We start from the raw sequence: 23,992 nt of genomic DNA on the forward strand, positions 1-23,992 counted from the left end.
AGGGGGGAAACACCCCACGCACACACCACCCACCACAACACCCCCACGCCAACACCTGCACACTCCCACACGCACACCTGAACCCTGCCTAAGCCAAAGACCCGTCCACCTCACCGCCACCACCTCCCAGCCCACCACACAGCTCCAACCACCCACCATCGGGGCGGGGCGACGGGCCACCCCGACACGCACACACCCCCCAACAACACCTGCACTCACCCCCCCACACCTGGACCACTGCCCCACCAAAACGCCCTCTCCCGCAACCACCACCACATTCGCACCCTGCGCTACAGCCCCACCGCCTGACGGGGCGGGGGACCACCAAACTGCCACGAAAACAGCCCCACCCCCCCCAGCCACACCCACACGTACCCCCCCCACAGCTGCGCTGCCAAAAGGCCTCTTGCACAAGCCCCCCCGCGCTCCCCCCCACACTACCCCCTCACCGACCCACGCACGGCGGCGCCGGGACACCCCGATTGCGCAGCCCGTGCCCCGCAAACACCTGCGCACCACCGCCAACACGGCCCCCGCAACTGCCCCTCCGCAAGAGCCCACCCAGCACCCCCGACAAACAAAATGGCGCCCCCCGGGCCCCGGCAAAAGCCTACAGCACCCGGTATTCCCAGGCGGTCTCCCATCCAAGTACTAACCGGGCCCGACCCTGCTTAGCTTCCGAGATCAGACGAGATCGGGCGTTCTCAGGGTGGTATGGCCGTAGGCACCCCCCAGCCCCACAACAGCCCTCTCGAGGCACCCCGACACAAACAGCCCAACCACCACCACACCCACACCTACCCCACACACACCTGCCCTGCCACAAGGCCTCTTGCACAAGCCCCCCCGCGCTCCCCCCCACACTACCCCCTCACCGACCCACGCACGGCGGCGCCCCGACACCCCGACGCAAAAACACCCACCACCACCACCCCCAGACACACACCCACACACACCCGCACCGCCAAAAGGCCTCTTGCAGAAGACCCCCAACGCTCCCAGTCACGCTCTGGCGCCGGGACACCCCAACACGCAGACCCTGCCCCACAAAAGACTGCGCACCACCGCCAACACGGTCCCCGCAACTGCCCCTCCGCAAGAGCCCAACCAACACCCCCGACAAACAAAAGGTGCCGCCCCGGGACCCCCCCAGGCCCCGGCAAAAGCCTACAGCACCCGGTATTCCCAGGCGGTCTCCCATCCAAGTACTAACCGGGCCCGACCCTGCTTAGCTTCCGAGATCAGACGAGATCGGGCGTTCTCAGGGTGGTATGGCCGTAGGCACCCCCCAGCCCCACCAGAGCCCTCTCGAGTGACCGCCCACACGCTCCCACACACCCCTACAGCCCCACTCACCCACCCCACACCGACAAAAGCACGCACACGCACACCACAAACGCAAACACCCCCACACACAACTCCCACCACCCAACAACAGCCCTCTCCTGCACCCTACAACGCCCTCACACCCCACCAGACACACACACACCCCCACGGGGCAGGGGGGAAACACCCCACGCACACACCACCCACCACAACACCCCCACGCCAACACCTGCACACTCCCACACGCACACCTGAACCCTGCCTAAGCCAAAGACCCGTCCACCTCACCGCCACCACCTCCCAGCCCACCACACAGCTCCAACCACCCACCATCGGGGCGGGGCGACGGGCCACCCCGACACGCACACACCCCCCAACAACACCTGCACTCACCCCCCCACACCTGGACCACTGCCCCACCAAAACGCCCTCTCCCGCAACCACCACCACATTCGCACCCTGCGCTACAGCCCCACCGCCTGACGGGGCGGGGGACCACCAAACTGCCACGAAAACAGCCCCACCCCCCCCAGCCACACCCACACGTACCCCCCCCACAGCTGCGCTGCCAAAAGGCCTCTTGCACAAGCCCCCCCGCGCTCCCCCCCACACTACCCCCTCACCGACCCACGCACGGCGGCGCCGGGACACCCCGATTGCGCAGCCCGTGCCCCGCAAACACCTGCGCACCACCGCCAACACGGCCCCCGCAACTGCCCCTCCGCAACAGCCCTCTCGAGGCACCCCGACACAAACAGCCCAACCACCACCACACCCACACCTACCCCACACACACCTGCCCTGCCACAAGGCCTCTTGCACAAGCCCCCCCGCGCTCCCCCCCACACTACCCCCTCACCGACCCACGCACGGCGGCGCCCCGACACCCCGACGCAAAAACACCCACCACCACCACCCCCAGACACACACCCACACACACCCGCACCGCCAAAAGGCCTCTTGCAGAAGACCCCCAACGCTCCCAGTCACGCTCTGGCGCCGGGACACCCCAACACGCAGACCCTGCCCCACAAAAGACTGCGCACCACCGCCAACACGGCCCCCGCAACTGCCCCTCCGCAAGAGCCCAACCAACACCCCCGACAAACAAAAGGTGCCGCCCCGGGACCCCCCCAGGCCCCGGCAAAAGCCTACAGCACCCGGTATTCCCAGGCGGTCTCCCATCCAAGTACTAACCGGGCCCGACCCTGCTTAGCTTCCGAGATCAGACGAGATCGGGCGTTCTCAGGGTGGTATGGCCGTAGGCACCCCCCAGCCCCACAACAGCCCTCTCGAGGCACCCCGACACAAACAGCCCAACCACCACCACACCCACACCTACCCCACACACACCTGCCCTGCCACAAGGCCTCTTGCACAAGCCCCCCCGCGCTCCCCCCCACACTACCCCCTCACCGACCCACGCACGGCGGCGCCCCGACACCCCGACGCAAAAACACCCACCACCACCACCCCCAGACACACACCCACACACACCCGCACCGCCAAAAGGCCTCTTGCAGAAGACCCCCAACGCTCCCAGTCACGCTCTGGCGCCGGGACACCCCAACACGCAGACCCTGCCCCACAAAAGACTGCGCACCACCGCCAACACGGCCCCCGCAACTGCCCCTCCGCAAGAGCCCAACCAACACCCCCGACAAACAAAAGGTGCCGCCCCGGGACCCCCCCAGGCCCCGGCAAAAGCCTACAGCACCCGGTATTCCCAGGCGGTCTCCCATCCAAGTACTAACCGGGCCCGACCCTGCTTAGCTTCCGAGATCAGACGAGATCGGGCGTTCTCAGGGTGGTATGGCCGTAGGCACCCCCCAGCCCCACCAGAGCCCTCTCGAGTGACCGCCCACACGCTCCCACACACCCCTACAGCCCCACTCACCCACCCCACACGGACAAAAGCACGCACACGCACACCACAAACGCAAACACCCCCACACACAACTCCCACCACCCAACAACAGCCCTCTCCTGCACCCTACAACGCCCTCACACCCCACCAGACACACACACACCCCCACGGGGCAGGGGGGAAACACCCCACGCACACACCACCCACCACAACACCCCCACGCCAACACCTGCACACTCCCACACGCACACCTGAACCCTGCCTAAGCCAAAGACCCGTCCACCTCACCGCCACCACCTCCCAGCCCACCACACAGCTCCAACCACCCACCATCGGGGCGGGGCGACGGGCCACCCCGACACGCACACACCCCCCAACAACACCTGCACTCACCCCCCCACACCTGGACCACTGCCCCACCAAAACGCCCTCTCCCGCAACCACCACCACATTCGCACCCTGCGCTACAGCCCCACCGCCTGACGGGGCGGGGGACCACCAAACTGCCACGAAAACAGCCCCACCCCCCCCAGCCACACCCACACGTACCCCCCCCACAGCTGCGCTGCCAAAAGGCCTCTTGCACAAGCCCCCCCGCGCTCCCCCCCACACTACCCCCTCACCGACCCACGCACGGCGGCGCCGGGACACCCCGATTGCGCAGCCCGTGCCCCGCAAACACCTGCGCACCACCGCCAACACGGCCCCCGCAACTGCCCCTCCGCAACAGCCCTCTCGAGGCACCCCGACACAAACAGCCCAACCACCACCACACCCACACCTACCCCACACACACCTGCCCTGCCACAAGGCCTCTTGCACAAGCCCCCCCGCGCTCCCCCCCACACTACCCCCTCACCGACCCACGCACGGCGGCGCCCCGACACCCCGACGCAAAAACACCCACCACCACCACCCCCAGACACACACCCACACACACCCGCACCGCCAAAAGGCCTCTTGCAGAAGACCCCCAACGCTCCCAGTCACGCTCTGGCGCCGGGACACCCCAACACGCAGACCCTGCCCCACAAAAGACTGCGCACCACCGCCAACACGGCCCCCGCAACTGCCCCTCCGCAAGAGCCCAACCAACACCCCCGACAAACAAAAGGTGCCGCCCCGGGACCCCCCCAGGCCCCGGCAAAAGCCTACAGCACCCGGTATTCCCAGGCGGTCTCCCATCCAAGTACTAACCGGGCCCGACCCTGCTTAGCTTCCGAGATCAGACGAGATCGGGCGTTCTCAGGGTGGTATGGCCGTAGGCACCCCCCAGCCCCACAACAGCCCTCTCGAGGCACCCCGACACAAACAGCCCAACCACCACCACACCCACACCTACCCCACACACACCTGCCCTGCCACAAGGCCTCTTGCACAAGCCCCCCCGCGCTCCCCCCCACACTACCCCCTCACCGACCCACGCACGGCGGCGCCCCGACACCCCGACGCAAAAACACCCACCACCACCACCCCCAGACACACACCCACACACACCCGCACCGCCAAAAGGCCTCTTGCAGAAGACCCCCAACGCTCCCAGTCACGCTCTGGCGCCGGGACACCCCAACACGCAGACCCTGCCCCACAAAAGACTGCGCACCACCGCCAACACGGCCCCCGCAACTGCCCCTCCGCAAGAGCCCAACCAACACCCCCGACAAACAAAAGGTGCCGCCCCGGGACCCCCCCAGGCCCCGGCAAAAGCCTACAGCACCCGGTATTCCCAGGCGGTCTCCCATCCAAGTACTAACCGGGCCCGACCCTGCTTAGCTTCCGAGATCAGACGAGATCGGGCGTTCTCAGGGTGGTATGGCCGTAGGCACCCCCCAGCCCCACCAGAGCCCTCTCGAGTGACCGCCCACACGCTCCCACACACCCCTACAGCCCCACTCACCCACCCCACACGGACAAAAGCACGCACACGCACACCACAAACGCAAACACCCCCACACACAACTCCCACCACCCAACAACAGCCCTCTCCTGCACCCTACAACGCCCTCACACCCCACCAGACACACACACACCCCCACGGGGCAGGGGGGAAACACCCCACGCACACACCACCCACCACAACACCCCCACGCCAACACCTGCACACTCCCACACGCACACCTGAACCCTGCCTAAGCCAAAGACCCGTCCACCTCACCGCCACCACCTCCCAGCCCACCACACAGCTCCAACCACCCACCATCGGGGCGGGGCGACGGGCCACCCCGACACGCACACACCCCCCAACAACACCTGCACTCACCCCCCCACACCTGGACCACTGCCCCACCAAAACGCCCTCTCCCGCAACCACCACCACATTCGCACCCTGCGCTACAGCCCCACCGCCTGACGGGGCGGGGGACCACCAAACTGCCACGAAAACAGCCCCACCCCCCCCAGCCACACCCACACGTACCCCCCCCACAGCTGCGCTGCCAAAAGGCCTCTTGCACAAGCCCCCCCGCGCTCCCCCCCACACTACCCCCTCACCGACCCACGCACGGCGGCGCCGGGACACCCCGATTGCGCAGCCCGTGCCCCGCAAACACCTGCGCACCACCGCCAACACGGCCCCCGCAACTGCCCCTCCGCAAGAGCCCACCCAGCACCCCCGACAAACAAAATGGCGCCCCCCGGGCCCCGGCAAAAGCCTACAGCACCCGGTATTCCCAGGCGGTCTCCCATCCAAGTACTAACCGGGCCCGACCCTGCTTAGCTTCCGAGATCAGACGAGATCGGGCGTTCTCAGGGTGGTATGGCCGTAGGCACCCCCCAGCCCCACAACAGCCCTCTCGAGGCACCCCGACACAAACAGCCCAACCACCACCACACCCACACCTACCCCACACACACCTGCCCTGCCACAAGGCCTCTTGCACAAGCCCCCCCGCGCTCCCCCCCACACTACCCCCTCACCGACCCACGCACGGCGGCGCCCCGACACCCCGACGCAAAAACACCCACCACCACCACCCCCAGACACACACCCACACACACCCGCACCGCCAAAAGGCCTCTTGCAGAAGACCCCCAACGCTCCCAGTCACGCTCTGGCGCCGGGACACCCCAACACGCAGACCCTGCCCCACAAAAGACTGCGCACCACCGCCAACACGGCCCCCGCAACTGCCCCTCCGCAAGAGCCCAACCAACACCCCCGACAAACAAAAGGTGCCGCCCCGGGACCCCCCCAGGCCCCGGCAAAAGCCTACAGCACCCGGTATTCCCAGGCGGTCTCCCATCCAAGTACTAACCGGGCCCGACCCTGCTTAGCTTCCGAGATCAGACGAGATCGGGCGTTCTCAGGGTGGTATGGCCGTAGGCACCCCCCAGCCCCACCAGAGCCCTCTCGAGTGACCGCCCACACGCTCCCACACACCCCTACAGCCCCACTCACCCACCCCACACGGACAAAAGCACGCACACGCACACCACAAACGCAAACACCCCCACACACAACTCCCACCACCCAACAACAGCCCTCTCCTGCACCCTACAACGCCCTCACACCCCACCAGACACACACACACCCCCACGGGGCAGGGGGGAAACACCCCACGCACACACCACCCACCACAACACCCCCACGCCAACACCTGCACACTCCCACACGCACACCTGAACCCTGCCTAAGCCAAAGACCCGTCCACCTCACCGCCACCACCTCCCAGCCCACCACACAGCTCCAACCACCCACCATCGGGGCAGGGCGACGGGCCACCCCGACACGCACACACCCCCCAACAACACCTGCACTCACCCCCCCACACCTGGACCACTGCCCCACCAAAACGCCCTCTCCCGCAACCACCACCACATTCGCACCCTGCGCTACAGCCCCACCGCCTGACGGGGCGGGGGACCACCAAACTGCCACGAAAACAGCCCCACCCCCCCCAGCCACACCCACACGTACCCCCCCCACAGCTGCGCTGCCAAAAGGCCTCTTGCACAAGCCCCCCCGCGCTCCCCCCCACACTACCCCCTCACCGACCCACGCACGGCGGCGCCGGGACACCCCGATTGCGCAGCCCGTGCCCCGCAAACACCTGCGCACCACCGCCAACACGGCCCCCGCAACTGCCCCTCCGCAAGAGCCCACCCAGCACCCCCGACAAACAAAATGGCGCCCCCCGGGCCCCGGCAAAAGCCTACAGCACCCGGTATTCCCAGGCGGTCTCCCATCCAAGTACTAACCGGGCCCGACCCTGCTTAGCTTCCGAGATCAGACGAGATCGGGCGTTCTCAGGGTGGTATGGCCGTAGGCACCCCCCAGCCCCACAACAGCCCTCTCGAGGCACCCCGACACAAACAGCCCAACCACCACCACACCCACACCTACCCCACACACACCTGCCCTGCCACAAGGCCTCTTGCACAAGCCCCCCCGCGCTCCCCCCCACACTACCCCCTCACCGACCCACGCACGGCGGCGCCCCGACACCCCGACGCAAAAACACCCACCACCACCACCCCCAGACACACACCCACACACACCCGCACCGCCAAAAGGCCTCTTGCAGAAGACCCCCAACGCTCCCAGTCACGCTCTGGCGCCGGGACACCCCAACACGCAGACCCTGCCCCACAAAAGACTGCGCACCACCGCCAACACGGCCCCCGCAACTGCCCCTCCGCAAGAGCCCAACCAACACCCCCGACAAACAAAAGGTGCCGCCCCGGGACCCCCCCAGGCCCCGGCAAAAGCCTACAGCACCCGGTATTCCCAGGCGGTCTCCCATCCAAGTACTAACCGGGCCCGACCCTGCTTAGCTTCCGAGATCAGACGAGATCGGGCGTTCTCAGGGTGGTATGGCCGTAGGCACCCCCCAGCCCCACCAGAGCCCTCTCGAGTGACCGCCCACACGCTCCCACACACCCCTACAGCCCCACTCACCCACCCCACACGGACAAAAGCACGCACACGCACACCACAAACGCAAACACCCCCACACACAACTCCCACCACCCAACAACAGCCCTCTCCTGCACCCTACAACGCCCTCACACCCCACCAGACACACACACACCCCCACGGGGCAGGGGGGAAACACCCCACGCACACACCACCCACCACAACACCCCCACGCCAACACCTGCACACTCCCACACGCACACCTGAACCCTGCCTAAGCCAAAGACCCGTCCACCTCACCGCCACCACCTCCCAGCCCACCACACAGCTCCAACCACCCACCATCGGGGCGGGGCGACGGGCCACCCCGACACGCACACACCCCCCAACAACACCTGCACTCACCCCCCCACACCTGGACCACTGCCCCACCAAAACGCCCTCTCCCGCAACCACCACCACATTCGCACCCTGCGCTACAGCCCCACCGCCTGACGGGGCGGGGGACCACCAAACTGCCACGAAAACAGCCCCACCCCCCCCAGCCACACCCACACGTACCCCCCCCACAGCTGCGCTGCCAAAAGGCCTCTTGCACAAGCCCCCCCGCGCTCCCCCCCACACTACCCCCTCACCGACCCACGCACGGCGGCGCCGGGACACCCCGATTGCGCAGCCCGTGCCCCGCAAACACCTGCGCACCACCGCCAACACGGCCCCCGCAACTGCCCCTCCGCAAGAGCCCACCCAGCACCCCCGACAAACAAAATGGCGCCCCCCGGGCCCCGGCAAAAGCCTACAGCACCCGGTATTCCCAGGCGGTCTCCCATCCAAGTACTAACCGGGCCCGACCCTGCTTAGCTTCCGAGATCAGACAAGATCGGGCGTTCTCAGGGTGGTATGGCCGTAGGCACCCCCCAGCCCCACAACAGCCCTCTCGAGGCACCCCGACACAAACAGCCCAACCACCACCACACCCACACCTACCCCACACACACCTGCCCTGCCACAAGGCCTCTTGCACAAGCCCCCCCGCGCTCCCCCCCACACTACCCCCTCACCGACCCACGCACGGCGGCGCCCCGACACCCCGACGCAAAAACACCCACCACCACCACCCCCAGACACACACCCACACACACCCGCACCGCCAAAAGGCCTCTTGCAGAAGACCCCCAACGCTCCCAGTCACGCTCTGGCGCCGGGACACCCCAACACGCAGACCCTGCCCCACAAAAGACTGCGCACCACCGCCAACACGGCCCCCGCAACTGCCCCTCCGCAAGAGCCCAACCAACACCCCCGACAAACAAAAGGTGCCGCCCCGGGACCCCCCCAGGCCCCGGCAAAAGCCTACAGCACCCGGTATTCCCAGGCGGTCTCCCATCCAAGTACTAACCGGGCCCAACCCTGCTTAGCTTCCGAGATCAGACGAGATCGGGCGTTCTCAGGGTGGTATGGCCGTAGGCACCCCCCAGCCCCACAACAGCCCTCTCGAGGCACCCCGACACAAACAGCCCAACCACCACCACACCCACACCTACCCCACACACACCTGCCCTGCCACAAGGCCTCTTGCACAAGCCCCCCCGCGCTCCCCCCCACACTACCCCCTCACCGACCCACGCACGGCGGCGCCCCGACACCCCGACGCAAAAACACCCACCACCACCACCCCCAGACACACACCCACACACACCCGCACCGCCAAAAGGCCTCTTGCAGAAGACCCCCAACGCTCCCAGTCACGCTCTGGCGCCGGGACACCCCAACACGCAGACCCTGCCCCGCAAACACCTGCGCACCACCGCCAACACGGCCCCCGCAACTGCCCCTCCGCAAGAGCCCACCCAGCACCCCCGACAAACAAAATGGCGCCCCCCGGGCCCCGGCAAAAGCCTACAGCACCCGGTATTCCCAGGCGGTCTCCCATCCAAGTACTAACCGGGCCCGACCCTGCTTAGCTTCCGAGATCAGACGAGATCGGGCGTTCTCAGGGTGGTATGGCCGTAGGCACCCCCCAGCCCCACCAGAGCCCTCTCGAGTGACCGCCCACACGCTCCCACACACCCCTACAGCCCCACTCACCCACCCCACACCGACAAAAGCACGCACACGCACACCACAAACGCAAACACCCCCACACACAATTCCCACCACCCAACAACAGCCCTCTCCTGCACCCTACAACGCCCTCACACCCCACCAGACACACACACACCCCCACGGGGCAGGGGGGAAACACCCCACGCACACACCACCCACCACAACACCCCCACGCCAACACCTGCACACTCCCACACGCACACCTGAACCCTGCCTAAGCCAAAGACCCGTCCACCTCACCGCCACCACCTCCCAGCCCACCACACAGCTCCAACCACCCACCATCGGGGCGGGGCGACGGGCCACCCCGACACGCACACACCCCCCAACAACACCTGCACTCACCCCCCCACACCTGGACCACTGCCCCACCAAAACGCCCTCTCCCGCAACCACCACCACATTCGCACCCTGCGCTACAGCCCCACCGCCTGACGGGGCGGGGGACCACCAAACTGCCACGAAAACAGCCCCACCCCCCCCAGCCACACCCACACGTACCCCCCCCACAGCTGCGCTGCCAAAAGGCCTCTTGCACAAGCCCCCCCGCGCTCCCCCCCACACTACCCCCTCACCGACCCACGCACGGCGGCGCCGGGACACCCCGATTGCGCAGCCCGTGCCCCGCAAACACCTGCGCACCACCGCCAACACGGCCCCCGCAACTGCCCCTCCGCAAGAGCCCACCCAGCACCCCCGACAAACAAAATGGCGCCCCCCGGGCCCCGGCAAAAGCCTACAGCACCCGGTATTCCCAGGCGGTCTCCCATCCAAGTACTAACCGGGCCCGACCCTGCTTAGCTTCCGAGATCAGACGAGATCGGGCGTTCTCAGGGTGGTATGGCCGTAGGCACCCCCCAGCCCCACAACAGCCCTCTCGAGGCACCCCGACACAAACAGCCCAACCACCACCACACCCACACCTACCCCACACACACCTGCCCTGCCACAAGGCCTCTTGCACAAGCCCCCCCGCGCTCCCCCCCACACTACCCCCTCACCGACCCACGCACGGCGGCGCCCCGACACCCCGACGCAAAAACACCCACCACCACCACCCCCAGACACACACCCACACACACCCGCACCGCCAAAAGGCCTCTTGCAGAAGACCCCCAACGCTCCCAGTCACGCTCTGGCGCCGGGACACCCCAACACGCAGACCCTGCCCCACAAAAGACTGCGCACCACCGCCAACACGGCCCCCGCAACTGCCCCTCCGCAAGAGCCCAACCAACACCCCCGACAAACAAAAGGTGCCGCCCCGGGACCCCCCCAGGCCCCGGCAAAAGCCTACAGCACCCGGTATTCCCAGGCGGTCTCCCATCCAAGTACTAACCGGGCCCGACCCTGCTTAGCTTCCGAGATCAGACGAGATCGGGCGTTCTCAGGGTGGTATGGCCGTAGGCACCCCCCAGCCCCACCAGAGCCCTCTCGAGTGACCGCCCACACGCTCCCACACACCCCTACAGCCCCACTCACCCACCCCACACCGACAAAAGCACGCACACGCACACCACAAACACAAACACCCCCACACACAACTCCCACCACCCAACAACAGCCCTCTCCTGCACCCTACAACGCCCTCACACCCCACCAGACACACACACACCCCCACGGGGCAGGGGGGAAACACCCCATGCACACACCACCCACCACAACACCCCCACGCCAACACCTGCACACTCCCACACGCACACCTGAACCCTGCCTAAGCCAAAGACCCGTCCACCTCACCGCCACCACCTCCCAGCCCACCACACAGCTCCAACCACCCACCATCGGGGCAGGGCGACGGGCCACCCCGACACGCACACACCCCCCAACAACACCTGCACTCACCCCCCCACACCTGGACCACTGCCCCACCAAAACGCCCTCTCCCGCAACCACCACCACATTCGCACCCTGCGCTACAGCCCCACCGCCTGACGGGGCGGGGGACCACCAAACTGCCACGAAAACAGCCCCACCCCCCCCAGCCACACCCACACGTACCCCCCCCCACAGCTGCGCTGCCAAAAGGCCTCTTGCACAAGCCCCCCCGCGCTCCCCCCCACACTACCCCCTCACCGACCCACGCACGGCGGCGCCCCGACACCCCGACGCAAAAACACCCACCACCACCACCCCCAGACACACACCCACACACACCCGCACCGCCAAAAGGCCTCTTGCAGAAGACCCCCAACGCTCCCAGTCACGCTCTGGCGCCGGGACACCCCAACACGCAGACCCTGCCCCGCAAACACCTGCGCACCACCGCCAACACGGCCCCCGCAACTGCCCCTCCGCAAGAGCCCACCCAGCACCCCCGACAAACAAAATGGCGCCCCCCGGGCCCCGGCAAAAGCCTACAGCACCCGGTATTCCCAGGCGGTCTCCCATCCAAGTACTAACCGGGCCCAACCCTGCTTAGCTTCCGAGATCAGACGAGATCGGGCGTTCTCAGGGTGGTATGGCCGTAGGCACCCCCCAGCCCCACCAGAGCCCTCTCGAGTGACCGCCCACACGCTCCCACACACCCCTACAGCCCCACTCACCCACCCCACACCGACAAAAGCACGCACACGCACACCACAAACGCAAACACCCCCACACACAACTCCCACCACCCAACAACAGCCCTCTCCTGCACCCTACAACGCCCTCACACCCCACCAGACACACACACACCCCCACGGGGCAGGGGGGAAACACCCCACGCACACACCACCCACCACAACACCCCCACGCCAACACCTGCACACTCCCACACGCACACCTGAACCCTGCCTAAGCCAAAGACCCGTCCACCTCACCGCCACCACCTCCCAGCCCACCACACAGCTCCAACCACCCACCATCGGGGCGGGGCGACGGGCCACCCCGACACGCACACACCCCCCAACAACACCTGCACTCACCCCCCCACACCTGGACCACTGCCCCACCAAAACGCCCTCTCCCGCAACCACCACCACATTCGCACCCTGCGCTACAGCCCCACCGCCTGACGGGGCGGGGGACCACCAAACTGCCACGAAAACAGCCCCACCCCCCCCAGCCACACCCACACGTACCCCCCCCACAGCTGCGCTGCCAAAAGGCCTCTTGCACAAGCCCCCCCGCGCTCCCCCCCACACTACCCCCTCACCGACCCACGCACGGCGGCGCCGGGACACCCCGATTGCGCAGCCCGTGCCCCGCAAACACCTGCGCACCACCGCCAACACGGCCCCCGCAACTGCCCCTCCGCAAGAGCCCACCCAGCACCCCCGACAAACAAAATGGCGCCCCCCGGGCCCCGGCAAAAGCCTACAGCACCCGGTATTCCCAGGCGGTCTCCCATCCAAGTACTAACCGGGCCCGACCCTGCTTAGCTTCCGAGATCAGACGAGATCGGGCGTTCTCAGGGTGGTATGGCCGTAGGCACCCCCCAGCCCCACAACAGCCCTCTCGAGGCACCCCGACACAAACAGCCCAACCACCACCACACCCACACCTACCCCACACACACCTGCCCTGCCACAAGGCCTCTTGCACAAGCCCCCCCGCGCTCCCCCCCACACTACCCCCTCACCGACCCACGCACGGCGGCGCCCCGACACCCCGACGCAAAAACACCCACCACCACCACCCCCAGACACACACCCACACACACCCGCACCGCCAAAAGGCCTCTTGCAGAAGACCCCCAACGCTCCCAGTCACGCTCTGGCGCCGGGACACCCCAACACGCAGACCCTGCCCCACAAAAGACTGCGCACCACCGCCAACACGGCCCCCGCAACTGCCCCTCCGCAAGAGCCCAACCAACACCCCCGACAAACAAAAGGTGCCGCCCCGGGACCCCCCCAGGCCCCGGCAAAAGCCTACAGCACCCGGTATTCCCAGGCGGTCTCCCATCCAAGTACTAACCGGGCCCAACCCTGCTTAGCTTCCGAGATCAGACGAGATCGGGCGTTCTCAGGGTGGTATGGCCGTAGGCACCCCCCAGCCCCACAACAGCCCTCTCGAGGCACCCCGACACAAACAGCCCAACCACCACCACACCCACACCTACCCCACACACACCTGCCCTGCCACAAGGCCTCTTGCACAAGCCCCCCCGCGCTCCCCCCCACACTACCCCCTCACCGACCCACGCACGGCGGCGCCCCGACACCCCGACGCAAAAACACCCACCACCACCACCCCCAGACACACACCCACACACACCCGCACCGCCAAAAGGCCTCTTGCAGAAGACCCCCAACGCTCCCAGTCACGCTCTGGCGCCGGGACACCCCAACACGCAGACCCTGCCCCGCAAACACCTGCGCACCACCGCCAACACGGCCCCCGCAACTGCCCCTCCGCAAGAGCCCACCCAGCACCCCCGACAAACAAAATGGCGCCCCCCGGGCCCCGGCAAAAGCCTACAGCACCCGGTATTCCCAGGCGGTCTCCCATCCAAGTACTAACCGGGCCCGACCCTGCTTAGCTTCCGAGATCAGACGAGATCGGGCGTTCTCAGGGTGGTATGGCCGTAGGCACCCCCCAGCCCCACCAGAGCCCTCTCGAGTGACCGCCCACACGCTCCCACACACCCCTACAGCCCCACTCACCCACCCCACACCGACAAAAGCACGCACACGCACACCACAAACGCAAACACCCCCACACACAATTCCCACCACCCAACAACAGCCCTCTCCTGCACCCTACAACGCCCTCACACCCCACCAGACACACACACACCCCCACGGGGCAGGGGGGAAACACCCCACGCACACACCACCCACCACAACACCCCCACGCCAACACCTGCACACTCCCACACGCACACCTGAACCCTGCCTAAGCCAAAGACCCGTCCACCTCACCGCCACCACCTCCCAGCCCACCACACAGCTCCAACCACCCACCATCGGGGCGGGGCGACGGGCCACCCCGACACGCACACACCCCCCAACAACACCTGCACTCACCCCCCCACACCTGGACCACTGCCCCACCAAAACGCCCTCTCCCGCAACCACCACCACATTCGCACCCTGCGCTACAGCCCCACCGCCTGACGGGGCGGGGGACCACCAAACTGCCACGAAAACAGCCCCACCCCCCCCAGCCACACCCACACGTACCCCCCCCACAGCTGCGCTGCCAAAAGGCCTCTTGCACAAGCCCCCCCGCGCTCCCCCCCACACTACCCCCTCACCGACCCACGCACGGCGGCGCCGGGACACCCCGATTGCGCAGCCCGTGCCCCGCAAACACCTGCGCACCACCGCCAACACGGCCCCCGCAACTGCCCCTCCGCAAGAGCCCACCCAGCACCCCCGACAAACAAAATGGCGCCCCCCGGGCCCCGGCAAAAGCCTACAGCACCCGGTATTCCCAGGCGGTCTCCCATCCAAGTACTAACCGGGCCCGACCCTGCTTAGCTTCCGAGATCAGACGAGATCGGGCGTTCTCAGGGTGGTATGGCCGTAGGCACCCCCCAGCCCCACAACAGCCCTCTCGAGGCACCCCGACACAAACAGCCCAACCACCACCACACCCACACCTACCCCACACACACCTGCCCTGCCACAAGGCCTCTTGCACAAGCCCCCCCGCGCTCCCCCCCACACTACCCCCTCACCGACCCACGCACGGCGGCGCCCCGACACCCCGACGCAAAAACACCCACCACCACCACCCCCAGACACACACCCACACACACCCGCACCGCCAAAAGGCCTCTTGCAGAAGACCCCCAACGCTCCCAGTCACGCTCTGGCGCCGGGACACCCCAACACGCAGACCCTGCCCCACAAAAGACTGCGCACCACCGCCAACACGGCCCCCGCAACTGCCCCTCCGCAAGAGCCCAACCAACACCCCCGACAAACAAAAGGTGCCGCCCCGGGACCCCCCCAGGCCCCGGCAAAAGCCTACAGCACCCGGTATTCCCAGGCGGTCTCCCATCCAAGTACTAACCGGGCCCGACCCTGCTTAGCTTCCGAGATCAGACGAGATCGGGCGTTCTCAGGGTGGTATGGCCGTAGGCACCCCCCAGCCCCACCAGAGCCCTCTCGAGTGACCGCCCACACGCTCCCACACACCCCTACAGCCCCACTCACCCACCCCACACCGACAAAAGCACGCACACGCACACCACAAACACAAACACCCCCACACACAACTCCCACCACCCAACAACAGCCCTCTCCTGCACCCTACAACGCCCTCACACCCCACCAGACACACACACACCCCCACGGGGCAGGGGGGAAACACCCCATGCACACACCACCCACCACAACACCCCCACGCCAACACCTGCACACTCCCACACGCACACCTGAACCCTGCCTAAGCCAAAGACCCGTCCACCTCACCGCCACCACCTCCCAGCCCACCACACAGCTCCAACCACCCACCATCGGGGCAGGGCGACGGGCCACCCCGACACGCACACACCCCCCAACAACACCTGCACTCACCCCCCCACACCTGGACCACTGCCCCACCAAAACGCCCTCTCCCGCAACCACCACCACATTCGCACCCTGCGCTACAGCCCCACCGCCTGACGGGGCGGGGGACCACCAAACTGCCACGAAAACAGCCCCACCCCCCCCAGCCACACCCACACGTACCCCCCCCCACAGCTGCGCTGCCAAAAGGCCTCTTGCACAAGCCCCCCCGCGCTCCCCCCCCACACTACCCCCTCACCGACCCACGCACGGCGGCGCCCCGACACCCCGACGCAAAAACACCCACCACCACCACCCCCAGACACACACCCACACACACCCGCACCGCCAAAAGGCCTCTTGCAGAAGACCCCCAACGCTCCCAGTCACGCTCTGGCGCCGGGACACCCCAACACGCAGACCCTGCCCCGCAAACACCTGCGCACCACCGCCAACACGGCCCCCGCAACTGCCCCTCCGCAAGAGCCCACCCAGCACCCCCGACAAACAAAATGGCGCCCCCCGGGCCCCGGCAAAAGCCTACAGCACCCGGTATTCCCAGGCGGTCTCCCATCCAAGTACTAACCGGGCCCAACCCTGCTTAGCTTCCGAGATCAGACGAGATCGGGCGTTCTCAGGGTGGTATGGCCGTAGGCACCCCCCAGCCCCACCAGAGCCCTCTCGAGTGACCGCCCACACGCTCCCACACACCCCTACAGCCCCACTCACCCACCCCACACCGACAAAAGCACGCACACGCACACCACAAACGCAAACACCCCCACACACAATTCCCACCACCCAACAACAGCCCTCTCCTGCACCCTACAACGCCCTCACACCCCACCAGACACACACACACCCCCACGGGGCAGGGGGGAAACACCCCACGCACACACCACCCACCACAACACCCCCACGCCAACACCTGCACACTCCCACACGCACACCTGAACCCTGCCTAAGCCAAAGACCCGTCCACCTCACCGCCACCACCTCCCAGCCCACCACACAGCTCCAACCACCCACCATCGGGGCGGGGCGACGGGCCACCCCGACACGCACACACCCCCCAACAACACCTGCACTCACCCCCCCACACCTGGACCACTGCCCCACCAAAACGCCCTCTCCCGCAACCACCACCACATTCGCACCCTGCGCTACAGCCCCACCGCCTGACGGGGCGGGGGACCACCAAACTGCCACGAAAACAGCCCCACCCCCCCCAGCCACACCCACACGTACCCCCCCCACAGCTGCGCTGCCAAAAGGCCTCTTGCACAAGCCCCCCCGCGCTCCCCCCCACACTACCCCCTCACCGACCCACGCACGGCGGCGCCGGGACACCCCGATTGCGCAGCCCGTGCCCCGCAAACACCTGCGCACCACCGCCAACACGGCCCCCGCAACTGCCCCTCCGCAAGAGCCCACCCAGCACCCCCGACAAACAAAATGGCGCCCCCCGGGCCCCGGCAAAAGCCTACAGCACCCGGTATTCCCAGGCGGTCTCCCATCCAAGTACTAACCGGGCCCGACCCTGCTTAGCTTCCGAGATCAGACGAGATCGGGCGTTCTCAGGGTGGTATGGCCGTAGGCACCCCCCAGCCCCACAACAGCCCTCTCGAGGCACCCCGACACAAACAGCCCAACCACCACCACACCCACACCTACCCCACACACACCTGCCCTGCCACAAGGCCTCTTGCACAAGCCCCCCCGCGCTCCCCCCCACACTACCCCCTCACCGACCCACGCACGGCGGCGCCCCGACACCCCGACGCAAAAACACCCACCACCACCACCCCCAGACACACACCCACACACACCCGCACCGCCAAAAGGCCTCTTGCAGAAGACCCCCAACGCTCCCAGTCACGCTCTGGCGCCGGGACACCCCAACACGCAGACCCTGCCCCACAAAAGACTGCGCACCACCGCCAACACGGCCCCCGCAACTGCCCCTCCGCAAGAGCCCAACCAACACCCCCGACAAACAAAAGGTGCCGCCCCGGGACCCCCCCAGGCCCCGGCAAAAGCCTACAGCACCCGGTATTCCCAGGCGGTCTCCCATCCAAGTACTAACCGGGCCCGACCCTGCTTAGCTTCCGAGATCAGACGAGATCGGGCGTTCTCAGGGTGGTATGGCCGTAGGCACCCCCCAGCCCCACCAGAGCCCTCTCGAGTGACCGCCCACACGCTCCCACACACCCCTACAGCCCCACTCACCCACCCCACACCGACAAAAGCACGCACACGCACACCACAAACACAAACACCCCCACACACAACTCCCACCACCCAACAACAGCCCTCTCCTGCACCCTACAACGCCCTCACACCCCACCAGACACACACACACCCCCACGGGGCAGGGGGGAAACACCCCACGCACACACCACCCACCACAACACCCCCACGCCAACACCTGCACACTCCCACACGCACACCTGAACCCTGCCTAAGCCAAAGACCCGTCCACCTCACCGCCACCACCTCCCAGCCCACCACACAGCTCCAACCACCCACCATCGGGGCGGGGCGACGGGCCACCCCGACACGCACACACCCCCCAACAACACCTGCACTCACCCCCCCACACCTGGACCACTGCCCCACCAAAACGCCCTCTCCCGCAACCACCACCACATTCGCACCCTGCGCTACAGCCCCACCGCCTGACGGGGCGGGGGACCACCAAACTGCCACGAAAACAGCCCCACCCCCCCCAGCCACACCCACACGTACCCCCCCCACAGCTGCGCTGCCAAAAGGCCTCTTGCACAAGCCCCCCCGCGCTCCCCCCCACACTACCCCCTCACCGACCCACGCACGGCGGCGCCCCGACACCCCGACGCAAAAACACCCACCACCACCACCCCCAGACACACACCCACACACACCCGCACCGCCAAAAGGCCTCTTGCAGAAGACCCCCAACGCTCCCAGTCACGCTCTGGCGCCGGGACACCCCAACACGCAGACCCTGCCCCACAAAAGACTGCGCACCACCGCCAACACGGCCCCCGCAACTGCCCCTCCGCAAGAGCCCAACCAACACCCCCGACAAACAAAAGGTGCCGCCCCGGGACCCCCCCAGGCCCCGGCAAAAGCCTACAGCACCCGGTATTCCCAGGCGGTCTCCCATCCAAGTACTAACCGGGCCCGACCCTGCTTAGCTTCCGAGATCAGACGAGATCGGGCGTTCTCAGGGTGGTATGGCCGTAGGCACCCCCCAGCCCCACCAGAGCCCTCTCGAGTGACCGCCCACACGCTCCCACACACCCCCACAGCCCCACTCACCCACCCCACACCGACAAAAGCACGCACACGCACACCACAAACGCAAACACCCCCACACACAACTCCCACCACCCAACAACAGCCCTCTCCTGCACCCTACAACGCCCTCACACCCCACCAGACACACACACACCCCCACGGGGCAGGGGGGAAACACCCCACGCACACACCACCCACCACAACACCCCCACGCCAACACCTGCACACTCCCACACGCACACCTGAACCCTGCCTAAGCCAAAGACCCGTCCACCTCACCGCCACCACCTCCCAGCCCACCACACAGCTCCAACCACCCACCATCGGGGCGGGGCGACGGGCCACCCCGACACGCACACACCCCCCAACAACACCTGCACTCACCCCCCCACACCTGGACCACTGCCCCACCAAAACGCCCTCTCCCGCAACCACCACCACATTCGCACCCTGCGCTACAGCCCCACCGCCTGACGGGGCGGGGGACCACCAAACTGCCACGAAAACAGCCCCACCCCCCCCAGCCACACCCACACGTACCCCCCCCACAGCTGCGCTGCCAAAAGGCCTCTTGCACAAGCCCCCCCGCGCTCCCCCCCACACTACCCCCTCACCGACCCACGCACGGCGGCGCCCCGACACCCCGATTGCGCAGCCCGTGCCCCGCAAACACCTGCGCACCACCGCCAACACGGCCCCCGCAACTGCCCCTCCGCAAGAGCCCACCCAGCACCCCCGACAAACAAAATGGCGCCCCCCGGGCCCCGGCAAAAGCCTACAGCACCCGGTATTCCCAGGCGGTCTCCCATCCAAGTACTAACTGGGCCCGACCCTGCTTAGCTTCCGAGATCAGACGAGATCGGGCGTTCTCAGGGTGGTATGGCCGTAGGCACCCCCCAGCCCCACAACAGCCCTCTCGAGGCACCCCGACACAAACAGCCCAACCACCACCACACCCACACCTACCCCACACACACCTGCCCTGCCACAAGGCCTCTTGCACAAGCCCCCCCGCGCTCCCCCCCACACTACCCCCTCACTGACCCACGCACGGCGGCGCCCCGACACCCCGACGCAAAAACACCCACCACCACCACCCCCAGACACACACCCACACACACCCGCACCGCCAAAAGGCCTCTTGCAGAAGACCCCCAACGCTCCCAGTCACGCTCTGGCGCCGGGACACCCCAACACGCAGACCCTGCCCCACAAAAGACTGCGCACCACCGCCAACACGGCCCCCGCAACTGCCCCTCCGCAAGAGCCCAACCAACACCCCCGACAAACAAAAGGTGCCGCCCCGGGACCCCCCCAGGCCCCGGCAAAAGCCTACAGCACCCGGTATTCCCAGGCGGTCTCCCATCCAAGTACTAACCGGGCCCGACCCTGCTTAGCTTCCGAGATCAGACGAGATCGGGCGTTCTCAGGGTGGTATGGCCGTAGGCACCCCCCAGCCCCACCAGAGCCCTCTCGAGTGACCGCCCACACGCTCCCACACACCCCTACAGCCCCACTCACCCACCCCACACCGACAAAAGCACGCACACGCACACCACAAACGCAAACACCCCCACACACAATTCCCACCACCCAACAACAGCCCTCTCCTGCACCCTACAACGCCCTCACACCCCACCAGACACACACACACCCCCACGGGGCAGGGGGGAAACACCCCACGCACACACCACCCACCACAACACCCCCACGCCAACACCTGCACACTCCCACACGCACACCTGAACCCTGCCTAAGCCAAAGACCCGTCCACCTCACCGCCACCACCTCCCAGCCCACCACACAGCTCCAACCACCCACCATCGGGGCGGGGCGACGGGCCACCCCGACACGCACACACCCCCCAACAACACCTGCACTCACCCCCCCACACCTGGACCACTGCCCCACCAAAACGCCCTCTCCCGCAACCACCACCACATTCGCACCCTGCGCTACAGCCCCACCGCCTGACGGGGCGGGGGACCACCAAACTGCCACGAAAACAGCCCCACCCCCCCCAGCCACACCCACACGTACCCCCCCCACAGCTGCGCTGCCAAAAGGCCTCTTGCACAAGCCCCCCCGCGCTCCCCCCCACACTACCCCCTCACCGACCCACGCACGGCGGCGCCGGGACACCCCGATTGCGCAGCCCGTGCCCCGCAAACACCTGCGCACCACCGCCAACACGGCCCCCGCAACTGCCCCTCCGCAAGAGCCCACCCAGCACCCCCGACAAACAAAATGGCGCCCCCCGGGCCCCGGCAAAAGCCTACAGCACCCAGTATTCCCAGGCGGTCTCCCATCCAAGTACTAACCGGGCCCGACCCTGCTTAGCTTCCGAGATCAGACGAGATCGGGCGTTCTCAGGGTGGTATGGCCGTAGGCACCCCCCAGCCCCACAACAGCCCTCTCGAGGCACCCCGACACAAACAGCCCAACCACCACCACACCCACACCTACCCCACACACACCTGCCCTGCCACAAGGCCTCTTGCACAAGCCCCCCCGCGCTCCCCCCCACACTACCCCCTCACCGACCCACGCACGGCGGCGCCCCGACACCCCGACGCAAAAACACCCACCACCACCACCCCCAGACACACACCCACACACACCCGCACCGCCAAAAGGCCTCTTGCAGAAGACCCCCAACGCTCCCAGTCACGCTCTGGCGCCGGGACACCCCAACACGCAGACCCTGCCCCGCAAACACCTGCGCACCACCGCCAACACGGCCCCCGCAACTGCCCCTCCGCAAGAGCCCACCCAGCACCCCCGACAAACAAAATGGCGCCCCCCGGGCCCCGGCAAAAGCCTACAGCACCCGGTATTCCCAGGCGGTCTCCCATCCAAGTACTAACCGGGCCCGACCCTGCTTAGCTTCCGAGATCAGACAAGATCGGGCGTTCTCAGGGTGGTATGGCCGTAGGCACCCCCCAGCCCCACAACAGCCCTCTCGAGGCACCCCGACACAAACAGCCCAACCACCACCACACCCACACCTACCCCACACACACCTGCCCTGCCACAAGGCCTCTTGCACAAGCCCCCCCGCGCTCCCCCCCCACACTACCCCCTCACCGACCCACGCACGGCGGCGCCCCGACACCCCGACGCAAAAACACCCACCACCACCACCCCCAGACACACACCCACACACACCCGCACCGCCAAAAGGCCTCTTGCAGAAGACCCCCAACGCTCCCAGTCACGCTCTGGCGCCGGGACACCCCAACACGCAGACCCTGCCCCACAAAAGACTGCGCACCACCGCCAACACGGCCCCCGCAACTGCCCCTCCGCAAGAGCCCAACCAACACCCCCGACAAACAAAAGGTGCCGCCCCGGGACCCCCCCAGGCCCCGGCAAAAGCCTACAGCACCCGGTATTCCCAGGCGGTCTCCCATCCAAGTACTAACCGGGCCCGACCCTGCTTAGCTTCCGAGATCAGACGAGATCGGGCGTTCTCAGGGTGGTATGGCCGTAGGCACCCCCCAGCCCCCCCAGAGCCCTCTCGAGTGACCGCCCACACGCTCCCACACACCCCCACAGCCCCACTCACCCACCCCACACCGACAAAAGCACGCACACGCACACCACAAACGCAAACACCCCCACACACAACTCCCACCACCCAACAACAGCCCTCTCCTGCACCCTACAACGCCCTCACACCCCACCAGACACACACACACCCCCACGGGGCAGGGGGGAAACACCCCACGCACACACCACCCACCACAACACCCCCACGCCAACACCTGCACACTCCCACACGCACACCTGAACCCTGCCTAAGCCAAAGACCCGTCCACCTCACCGCCACCACCTCCCAGCCCACCACACAGCTCCAACCACCCACCATCGGGGCAGGGTGACGGGCCACCCCGACACGCACACACCCCCCAACAACACCTGCACTCACCCCCCCACACCTGGACCACTGCCCCACCAAAACGCCCTCTCCCGCAACCACCACCACATTCGCACCCTGCGCTACAGCCCCACCGCCTGACGGGGCGGGGGACCACCAAACTGCCACGAAAACAGCCCCACCCCCCCCAGCCACACCCACACGTACCCCCCCCACAGCTGCGCTGCCAAAAGGCCTCTTGCACAAGC

General features: G+C 67.1%; 30 non-coding genes across 30 annotated transcripts; all 30 read right to left on the reverse strand.

Annotated features, from left to right (window-relative positions):
- Positions 1 to 607: 607 nt before the first annotated feature.
- Positions 608 to 726, reverse strand: LOC141927439 (5S ribosomal RNA). Its single transcript, XR_012624400.1, has one exon. It is a non-coding gene; the product is annotated as a 5S ribosomal RNA (ribosomal RNA).
- A 438-nt stretch (positions 727 to 1,164) lies between these two features.
- LOC141927440 (5S ribosomal RNA) lies at positions 1,165 to 1,283 on the reverse strand. Its single transcript, XR_012624401.1, has one exon. It is a non-coding gene; the product is annotated as a 5S ribosomal RNA (ribosomal RNA).
- A 1,191-nt stretch (positions 1,284 to 2,474) lies between these two features.
- On the reverse strand, positions 2,475 to 2,593 carry LOC141927441 (5S ribosomal RNA). Its single transcript, XR_012624402.1, has one exon. It is a non-coding gene; the product is annotated as a 5S ribosomal RNA (ribosomal RNA).
- Positions 2,594 to 3,031: 438 nt separating this feature from the next.
- On the reverse strand, positions 3,032 to 3,150 carry LOC141927442 (5S ribosomal RNA). Its single transcript, XR_012624403.1, has one exon. It is a non-coding gene; the product is annotated as a 5S ribosomal RNA (ribosomal RNA).
- Positions 3,151 to 4,341: 1,191 nt separating this feature from the next.
- Positions 4,342 to 4,460, reverse strand: LOC141927443 (5S ribosomal RNA). Its single transcript, XR_012624404.1, has one exon. It is a non-coding gene; the product is annotated as a 5S ribosomal RNA (ribosomal RNA).
- Positions 4,461 to 4,898: 438 nt separating this feature from the next.
- LOC141927444 (5S ribosomal RNA) lies at positions 4,899 to 5,017 on the reverse strand. Its single transcript, XR_012624405.1, has one exon. It is a non-coding gene; the product is annotated as a 5S ribosomal RNA (ribosomal RNA).
- Positions 5,018 to 5,841: 824 nt separating this feature from the next.
- Positions 5,842 to 5,960, reverse strand: LOC141927445 (5S ribosomal RNA). Its single transcript, XR_012624406.1, has one exon. It is a non-coding gene; the product is annotated as a 5S ribosomal RNA (ribosomal RNA).
- A 438-nt stretch (positions 5,961 to 6,398) lies between these two features.
- LOC141927446 (5S ribosomal RNA) lies at positions 6,399 to 6,517 on the reverse strand. Its single transcript, XR_012624407.1, has one exon. It is a non-coding gene; the product is annotated as a 5S ribosomal RNA (ribosomal RNA).
- An 824-nt stretch (positions 6,518 to 7,341) lies between these two features.
- On the reverse strand, positions 7,342 to 7,460 carry LOC141927448 (5S ribosomal RNA). Its single transcript, XR_012624409.1, has one exon. It is a non-coding gene; the product is annotated as a 5S ribosomal RNA (ribosomal RNA).
- A 438-nt stretch (positions 7,461 to 7,898) lies between these two features.
- On the reverse strand, positions 7,899 to 8,017 carry LOC141927449 (5S ribosomal RNA). Its single transcript, XR_012624410.1, has one exon. It is a non-coding gene; the product is annotated as a 5S ribosomal RNA (ribosomal RNA).
- Positions 8,018 to 8,841: 824 nt separating this feature from the next.
- Positions 8,842 to 8,960, reverse strand: LOC141927500 (5S ribosomal RNA). The gene has a single exon (XR_012624460.1). It is a non-coding gene; the product is annotated as a 5S ribosomal RNA (ribosomal RNA).
- Positions 8,961 to 9,398: 438 nt separating this feature from the next.
- Positions 9,399 to 9,517, reverse strand: LOC141927430 (5S ribosomal RNA). The gene has a single exon (XR_012624391.1). It is a non-coding gene; the product is annotated as a 5S ribosomal RNA (ribosomal RNA).
- A 427-nt stretch (positions 9,518 to 9,944) lies between these two features.
- On the reverse strand, positions 9,945 to 10,063 carry LOC141927450 (5S ribosomal RNA). The gene has a single exon (XR_012624411.1). It is a non-coding gene; the product is annotated as a 5S ribosomal RNA (ribosomal RNA).
- Positions 10,064 to 10,887: 824 nt separating this feature from the next.
- Positions 10,888 to 11,006, reverse strand: LOC141927451 (5S ribosomal RNA). The gene has a single exon (XR_012624412.1). It is a non-coding gene; the product is annotated as a 5S ribosomal RNA (ribosomal RNA).
- A 438-nt stretch (positions 11,007 to 11,444) lies between these two features.
- On the reverse strand, positions 11,445 to 11,563 carry LOC141927452 (5S ribosomal RNA). The gene has a single exon (XR_012624413.1). It is a non-coding gene; the product is annotated as a 5S ribosomal RNA (ribosomal RNA).
- Positions 11,564 to 12,508: 945 nt separating this feature from the next.
- On the reverse strand, positions 12,509 to 12,627 carry LOC141927520 (5S ribosomal RNA). The gene has a single exon (XR_012624479.1). It is a non-coding gene; the product is annotated as a 5S ribosomal RNA (ribosomal RNA).
- Positions 12,628 to 13,451: 824 nt separating this feature from the next.
- LOC141927453 (5S ribosomal RNA) lies at positions 13,452 to 13,570 on the reverse strand. Its single transcript, XR_012624414.1, has one exon. It is a non-coding gene; the product is annotated as a 5S ribosomal RNA (ribosomal RNA).
- Positions 13,571 to 14,008: 438 nt separating this feature from the next.
- LOC141927532 (5S ribosomal RNA) lies at positions 14,009 to 14,127 on the reverse strand. Its single transcript, XR_012624490.1, has one exon. It is a non-coding gene; the product is annotated as a 5S ribosomal RNA (ribosomal RNA).
- A 427-nt stretch (positions 14,128 to 14,554) lies between these two features.
- Positions 14,555 to 14,673, reverse strand: LOC141927454 (5S ribosomal RNA). Its single transcript, XR_012624415.1, has one exon. It is a non-coding gene; the product is annotated as a 5S ribosomal RNA (ribosomal RNA).
- Positions 14,674 to 15,497: 824 nt separating this feature from the next.
- Positions 15,498 to 15,616, reverse strand: LOC141927455 (5S ribosomal RNA). The gene has a single exon (XR_012624416.1). It is a non-coding gene; the product is annotated as a 5S ribosomal RNA (ribosomal RNA).
- A 438-nt stretch (positions 15,617 to 16,054) lies between these two features.
- Positions 16,055 to 16,173, reverse strand: LOC141927456 (5S ribosomal RNA). Its single transcript, XR_012624417.1, has one exon. It is a non-coding gene; the product is annotated as a 5S ribosomal RNA (ribosomal RNA).
- A 946-nt stretch (positions 16,174 to 17,119) lies between these two features.
- On the reverse strand, positions 17,120 to 17,238 carry LOC141927543 (5S ribosomal RNA). Its single transcript, XR_012624502.1, has one exon. It is a non-coding gene; the product is annotated as a 5S ribosomal RNA (ribosomal RNA).
- Positions 17,239 to 18,062: 824 nt separating this feature from the next.
- LOC141927458 (5S ribosomal RNA) lies at positions 18,063 to 18,181 on the reverse strand. Its single transcript, XR_012624418.1, has one exon. It is a non-coding gene; the product is annotated as a 5S ribosomal RNA (ribosomal RNA).
- A 438-nt stretch (positions 18,182 to 18,619) lies between these two features.
- LOC141927460 (5S ribosomal RNA) lies at positions 18,620 to 18,738 on the reverse strand. The gene has a single exon (XR_012624420.1). It is a non-coding gene; the product is annotated as a 5S ribosomal RNA (ribosomal RNA).
- Positions 18,739 to 19,693: 955 nt separating this feature from the next.
- LOC141927461 (5S ribosomal RNA) lies at positions 19,694 to 19,812 on the reverse strand. Its single transcript, XR_012624421.1, has one exon. It is a non-coding gene; the product is annotated as a 5S ribosomal RNA (ribosomal RNA).
- An 824-nt stretch (positions 19,813 to 20,636) lies between these two features.
- Positions 20,637 to 20,755, reverse strand: LOC141927497 (5S ribosomal RNA). Its single transcript, XR_012624458.1, has one exon. It is a non-coding gene; the product is annotated as a 5S ribosomal RNA (ribosomal RNA).
- Positions 20,756 to 21,193: 438 nt separating this feature from the next.
- LOC141927462 (5S ribosomal RNA) lies at positions 21,194 to 21,312 on the reverse strand. The gene has a single exon (XR_012624422.1). It is a non-coding gene; the product is annotated as a 5S ribosomal RNA (ribosomal RNA).
- Positions 21,313 to 22,136: 824 nt separating this feature from the next.
- LOC141927495 (5S ribosomal RNA) lies at positions 22,137 to 22,255 on the reverse strand. The gene has a single exon (XR_012624456.1). It is a non-coding gene; the product is annotated as a 5S ribosomal RNA (ribosomal RNA).
- Positions 22,256 to 22,682: 427 nt separating this feature from the next.
- LOC141927501 (5S ribosomal RNA) lies at positions 22,683 to 22,801 on the reverse strand. The gene has a single exon (XR_012624461.1). It is a non-coding gene; the product is annotated as a 5S ribosomal RNA (ribosomal RNA).
- A 439-nt stretch (positions 22,802 to 23,240) lies between these two features.
- Positions 23,241 to 23,359, reverse strand: LOC141927463 (5S ribosomal RNA). Its single transcript, XR_012624423.1, has one exon. It is a non-coding gene; the product is annotated as a 5S ribosomal RNA (ribosomal RNA).
- Positions 23,360 to 23,992: the final 633 nt, after the last annotated feature.

Source organism: Strix aluco, chromosome 9 (assembly GCF_031877795.1).
Source record: "Strix aluco isolate bStrAlu1 chromosome 9, bStrAlu1.hap1, whole genome shotgun sequence".
Classification (NCBI taxonomy): domain Eukaryota; kingdom Metazoa; phylum Chordata; class Aves; order Strigiformes; family Strigidae; genus Strix; species Strix aluco.